Source organism: Bombus terrestris, chromosome 3 (assembly GCF_910591885.1).
Source record: "Bombus terrestris chromosome 3, iyBomTerr1.2, whole genome shotgun sequence".
NCBI classification, from domain to species: Eukaryota; Metazoa; Arthropoda; class Insecta; order Hymenoptera; family Apidae; genus Bombus; species Bombus terrestris.
Window position 1 is genome coordinate 7,869,219 of NC_063271.1, and position 6,384 is coordinate 7,875,602.

Here is a 6,384-nt window from a genome sequence, read left to right on the forward strand (position 1 = left end):
ACCACTGAACATTCTAAACTAAGCCTAGAAGCCGGAGGGAAGCTAGCAACGCGACCTTTCTGGCCGCTAGAAAGGGTTCCAGGCCGGTTTTGCTGTGCGTGGCAGCCTCGTCGAAGCAAAAGGGGATCCAGGCTGGTTACCGACCGTGGTGGATGTCGCCGAAGAGGTGGCAGCGCTTCGTGGAGGGTGCTGCGAGCACGGCTTTACGCTTGCGGCCAGCGCGGCGTCAGGCGTTCGTCCAGAGACACGAACCCGTAGCACGAGCCGCTCGTGTTTTCGGCTTTCCGGGACGCTGCACGGACCTGCGCGTCTCCATCTAGGCGTCGGCTGGGGGTTCGAACCGACGAACCCTTGGCTTGATAACAGTGCCACGCCATCCGTCGCTGGCAACGTATAAATTGCATGTGCCAGGCGTCAAGCGTTCATCAGCTAGCTACCTCGTTGATTCGATTGTTTTTCACATGTTTCTTCGTTGGAGGACGACCGTTTCTTTGTCGAGTTCGAGCTTAGGTGATTTCTGTTCGGGTTAACGAGGTGTCTGCGAGTTGTGGGAGTTGAGTATGGCAACTGACCCTTCGGTATATCACGCGCGATTTTTGGCTCCAGTTTCTTTATATGTTGGCGACGTATGTAAATAATACGAGCCGTGATCACAATATACGCTATCTTGAATTTATTAAATAATAATTAAATAATCGTTCCATTACTTGTGTAACATTTGTAAAGGATGGTTTGGAAAACAAACTGAGGTTTCGAGAATTTGCATATTTAACGTAGGCCTTGAGATTTGTCTATTTAGAAGACAAAGTTTAGTATGTTCACGGATATCCAATCTTCTTTCTACTTTAATGGAAGATTTACAGCTGCTGATCGTTCGCTTAGACCGATGAATATTTTGTAATATTTTGTTTTCTACTGTACGATATCAATTTCAAAATTTTAGGCACTCGAGAGACTTTCTACATATTGTTTTATTTACGAGTGAAGGATCACGATATTTACGAGCGCTAGTGTAATAGTAGAAAACAGATTTTGGTATTATTTGTATCTAATTCTTGTGGCAATTTCGAGTAAATCAGTTCTTGATGAACGTTATTAATCCTACCATACATAGCTACAGCTTGAGTAATAAGACGTTCTAAGGGTTCTCGTTGAAACGTTGACACTAACTTCGGTTTAGATAGACTAAGGGAACTTAATGATTTGCATAACTTACGACCAGTATAATTTTGCAATTTCATAGTGAATAGATGTATGAACTCTGTGAGAGAATAATGAAGGATGTTTAATACACGTTATCTGGACTTGCAATTTTGATTCTTTCCAATTACTTAGAAAAATTACAAATTTAGTAACATGCTTAATTAATATAATGACGAACGTGATTACGAAAGTACAATAAAATGATAAGTTGAGATATTTTTTAAATTTCTACCTATCATTTTAACATCCATCGATTAAAAATAAAAAACTAAAATTCTTCTTATCGAAAACTTAATCATTATATTTCTATATTAACGTACGATAATGCTATATATTCGCACTAATATTTCTACTGACGTATAATCCTAAGAATATATTTAATGATAATAAATTGCGTATTAATTCATATTTTACTTCATATTTCTAACTTTATATCGTTACTTTAATTCGTATTATTTTATTTTTCTCAAATTTAAGAAATTTGGTAATCGGAAAAACACAATCGCAGCGGGGTTAATAATTTTATGTAAAAGTGACGATGTTAGTAAAACTGGCAAAGCCATCATACACGAATGGCATGAAAATGATACTTCGTTTGAAGCAATCGTACAAATTCCGTTTGCAATTTCGTTAGGTAAAATTCTATATTGTAATTAGGACGAGGAAAAACTTTTGGGCCATTGGGGCTGGACCGTAATAATTCTAATAATTACTAAGTTGCACAGTCGTGACCCCAGGGACGGGCATTTTTAAATGAAGTTTCCGCGGACGCTACATTTCGTAATTATAATCGTAATGTGAAAGAGAATTACGACGAGACGCGGTTCCGTAATAGTCGCCAATGCTGTCTGTGGATACAAACGAAGAAGCTTCTCAAAGTACTATCAAACCGAGCTCTCTGAAGCAATTGCAATTTTAAATGATTAAAAGTTAACTCGATTTCAAAATGCCATCAATTAATATCTCTGTAATGAAAACACCATTCTATAAACAATTTAAAAACACTTAAGAAATCGGAAACGTTATTTCTTCTCAAATTACGTATGACGTTTTCGAAATGCTATCGATAAACGTTTCTGTGGTGAAAACATTTACGATACGTATAAATAATTGGAGGAAGCTTTCATCGAAAATATTCAAGAAATCGACGAAATCAGAAACTGCGATCTTCGTCCTCCTGTTCAGATTAGCCAAACAATCGTTCGAAATCACATTAGCGAATAGAAACCTGCCATTTATTTGATGTATTTTATGAAGTTTTTACGCTTCTCGTCGCTAGTCGAGTCACTCGACTCCAAGTGATTGAAAACCACTTTGTAATGCGAATCTATCATTTCGCTTGGCCTGGATTCTTTCGCAACAAGGATAGGGACTTTATCGTGCTTTTTCTGTGTGATGTTGCCTCGCATCCAGTGACATCCAACACGTACTAATCCGTAACGCCACCGAGGGGGAAGTTTCGCACTTGCAACCAAAAAATCAACAACCAAGAAACACATTCCGCCCATTTTTATCGCTAGCGAATAAAAGTGAAACGGAGGAAGAAAAGAAAGAGTTGGCAAAATGAAACATCGAAGTAACATGGTATTTTCACGTGCCATTGAAGCGTCGAGTTTTATCGCGTAACTCGATTCACACGTCGTTCGTGCATCCTGTTTGGTAACTCGATCGCTCGACAGCCGCGCGAACTAAATCGTTAATCGCCTTTTTCGAAATCATAAAAAACGATCGACGTGGGGAACGTTTCTTCGACGACTTCACCGGCAATAATACGACAGGAATATAAAGTCGTCGTCCACGAGATCGAAACGTTTATCGGCGTGACCTAATATCGCGGCCCTCTGAAGGGAATGCATAACGAGCGGTACGTATCGCGGCGGTGGCACTGAACATGGTAGACGCATCGTCGACGATATCCGGCCAGTCCGTTGAATCGACACGGTTACGACCGTTACGGGGATATTTTATGGAGTATTTTTATCGGCGAGTCGCGAACCGAAGGACTACGCCAGTAGTAACGACCGTGCGTGGTCAGACGATACGAACGACTGTCCGATGTAATCGGAAGACGTAGACTGTTTTTAATCTCGTGATAATGTTTCGTTCGCTTCATTTGTGTTTGCTAATACATTCTAGCAAATGAGATAGAAAGACACAAGATAGGAATTTAAATTTATAAAAATTCATATTTTTGTAGGTTTTCTGATTTTAATGTCACTTGACGATTAAAGAGGTGTATTTTAATACGAAATAGATGAAACGATAATTAAATCTAAGTGCACAAGAGATGGTCATGATAAATCAGCTTTCCACTTTTTATAGAAAAATAGTTTTACAATTCTCATACATCAATTTTCTTAAAGAACAATTCTGTAAAAATGTTTGCTCATAATGTTTCCAGCGTTAATTCAAATATAATAATCATAGAAAAATTAATTTGACAAATGAAATTAAATTAATCGAGAGAATAATTTAACGCGCATCTAGTAAACCATCGTATCCGCTACAACTATCATCAGATACAAAGACCATATTCTAAACAACCTGCAACTCCTAAACCACATGAAATTTCAGCCGGCGAAAAAGAAAATTCGAGTTAATCTTCTCCGGAAGCAGCTGCTGTACTATTAAACGAGCTACAATCCCATAGATAAAATTTTTAAGGCTAACAAAGAGAGAAGAAGAGGGTGACGTATAAAGTAGGAGGAAATTTACGGCGAAGCTGAACTGTGTGTCTCCTCCAAGAGCCGTAAAAGATCGTAGAATTAACGAGGTGCATTTATCACGGGGAAATTTTTCCAGGCGAGGCTCGTCGCGGGCAAAAATCGTGTGATACGCAGCAAACGGGGCTATTTAGAGAATACCATCAATCAATAGCGAGTGAAACGCGGGAAAAATTGATACCCGGATTCGTCACTGTTCCAGAATCGAACGGGAAATAGGAACGGGGTGTGGAAACCGAGTTAAAAAAAGAAAGAAAGAAAAAAAGGAGAGAGAAGAGGAAAGAAAAAAGAAAAACATGAATATGAATGATTATATACCTGGTGTGTGCCGGTTGAAGTTATTAATATTCCATTCAAACCGTGGTTTCTATTCAGGACACTCTCTGGAAATTCAAATGAATCGAGTGAATTCTGATCCGCGGCCAGATTGCAGTTGGAAAGTGGACGACCATTACCGTCCATTCTATAAATTTGGATCGTCCTTTATGGTGGCTCGTTAAAACTAACGTAGTTACCGGCCGATCTCTGGGATTAAATCGGTCAAACAAGCTGGCCAGATGACTCGGAAAACGGCTCGGAAAACAAACGGAAGTGCTGAGCAACCTGCTAGCGACGATAACAGGTGAATTCTCTGCTTCTAACCTTTCGCCTCCTCCTCCCTCCCTCTCTCTCTCTCTCTCTCTCACTCTCTCTCTTTTTTTTTCTTCCTTTCGCGAACGAGCGAACAAATCTGGCTGATCGAGCAGTTGCTGCACTAGGTTTTTCGAATCGAGCATTTCTCCTAGCTTTTGTTTGTTTTAGGGTAACTTCGAATTGATATTTGCAATACGATGTAAAATTGTGTGTTCCATCCAGGAAGATCCGACAAATATTTTATTTCCGTTGCAACATACAAGTATCTGTTAAATCATGGATACAGCGTTACTAATTGGTAAAATAACATACACGGTATGATTAAAAACATAGTGGAATCTTTATACCGCTTCTAACAGTTACTAAAACTAATAGTAATTACAATTATCAACATGTGTCTACAACATAAATTGTCTACCGTCATACACATACACGTATCAACATTTCCATTTACGATCCAGTATAAGCAATATTTTTTCTTACGTTCTACTTACGATCAATTTTTCTCAAGTACTCTTTCAACGATAATCATAAAGGATATCAAAATAACATCAGAATGAATACAGGAATAAATAAATTTACTAGTTTAACAGTATTGATAAACGAACGTAATAGACAACGATAGAAGACGCACAAAGATATCTTTTGAAATATTAAAACATTTATCGATGACCTGTTATCTTTTCCTTACAACGCCACTTATATCTTTTCTGTTTAATTTCTCGAATTTGATTCGTCGAATCTATCGGATTAATTTATCGAATTGAATTCGTCGATAACTTAAGAAAAAAATATTGAAATATTAAAATGTTTATCGATAATCCATTATCCTTTCGTTACAACGTCGCTTATATCTTGGAACATCATCGACCTTCGTTACTGATAACAAAGCAACTTCTTCGTCGAGTTGCATCACTGACTCTCTGCTCATCAATAACGCCTTAATTGCCTCGAACAAGTTGCGCCGTGAAAATAACATTAATTGCGGACTCGCATCGGGTCACTCGGACGCTCTTGCACCGTCAGCTTTAATCGGCAGACGGATGAGGCCGTTCTATTGGCGCAAACAATGCAGGAGGAGTATTTATTGCGGCGGCTAATACCGGTTTATTGGGATGTAAAATGAGGCGAGTCCGTGCTGACATGCTTGGTTTCCTCCTGTTCGAGCTCACCGGCGTCCGACGCATAATGGAACGCGCTTTGGCGTCCGTTATGAATAAAGGAACAACCATCGTCGATCGTTAACCGCGTATTACGTTTAAGATTGCCGCTAACCAACTGCTCGCTTAATCGTGCTTGAAGAATCACGAGATTCCCGCATTGGTCATTGACATTTGTGTCTGTGCTTTCTGACGTATGACAATATTCAACGTGTTTTCGATGGTTCAATGTTGATTCGTTTAATCTTGTTCCGATCCTAACAGTTTGTATGTCTCGGTGCTGCTTTTGTCGTTGTCGAAAAAATGATTTTGGATTGTTGAGGAAGTTGAGTAACGATCTTTTCTCTTTTTTCTTACGTTTGGGAAATTTTATGACGATGGAGAAATACGAGTTGATCCACGGAATCTTTGACTCTGTAAAAAAATTCTATCAATGAAGTGTCTTCGTATGAAATATATAGCTTAGAAGTCGACTCGCTGCGTCTATTTATTTTTTATTTTTTTTATTTATTAAGTAGGGGGTATTGAAGTTTTTATTATTATTATACAACTATTAACGTAGTTAAATGTTTAATGGTATGAAAAATTAAGGAAAAGAGGAACAAAAGTGAAAAAGTTCAATCTGTATTTGAGAAAGCTTTACGTAATCTAGTCGCCCCTGAAAT

General features: G+C 38.6%; 1 long non-coding RNA gene across 2 annotated transcripts; it reads left to right on the plus strand.

The window, feature by feature from the left end:
• Positions 1-225: 225 nt before the first annotated feature.
• LOC125384775 lies at positions 226-5,943 on the plus strand. 2 transcript variants are annotated; one of them, XR_007223537.1, is made up of 3 exons: positions 226-626; positions 4,129-4,548; positions 4,728-5,943. It is a non-coding gene; the product is annotated as an uncharacterized LOC125384775 (long non-coding RNA). The 2 variants fall into 2 exon arrangements; XR_007223538.1 differs by having other exon boundaries at positions 226-510.
• Positions 5,944-6,384: the final 441 nt, after the last annotated feature.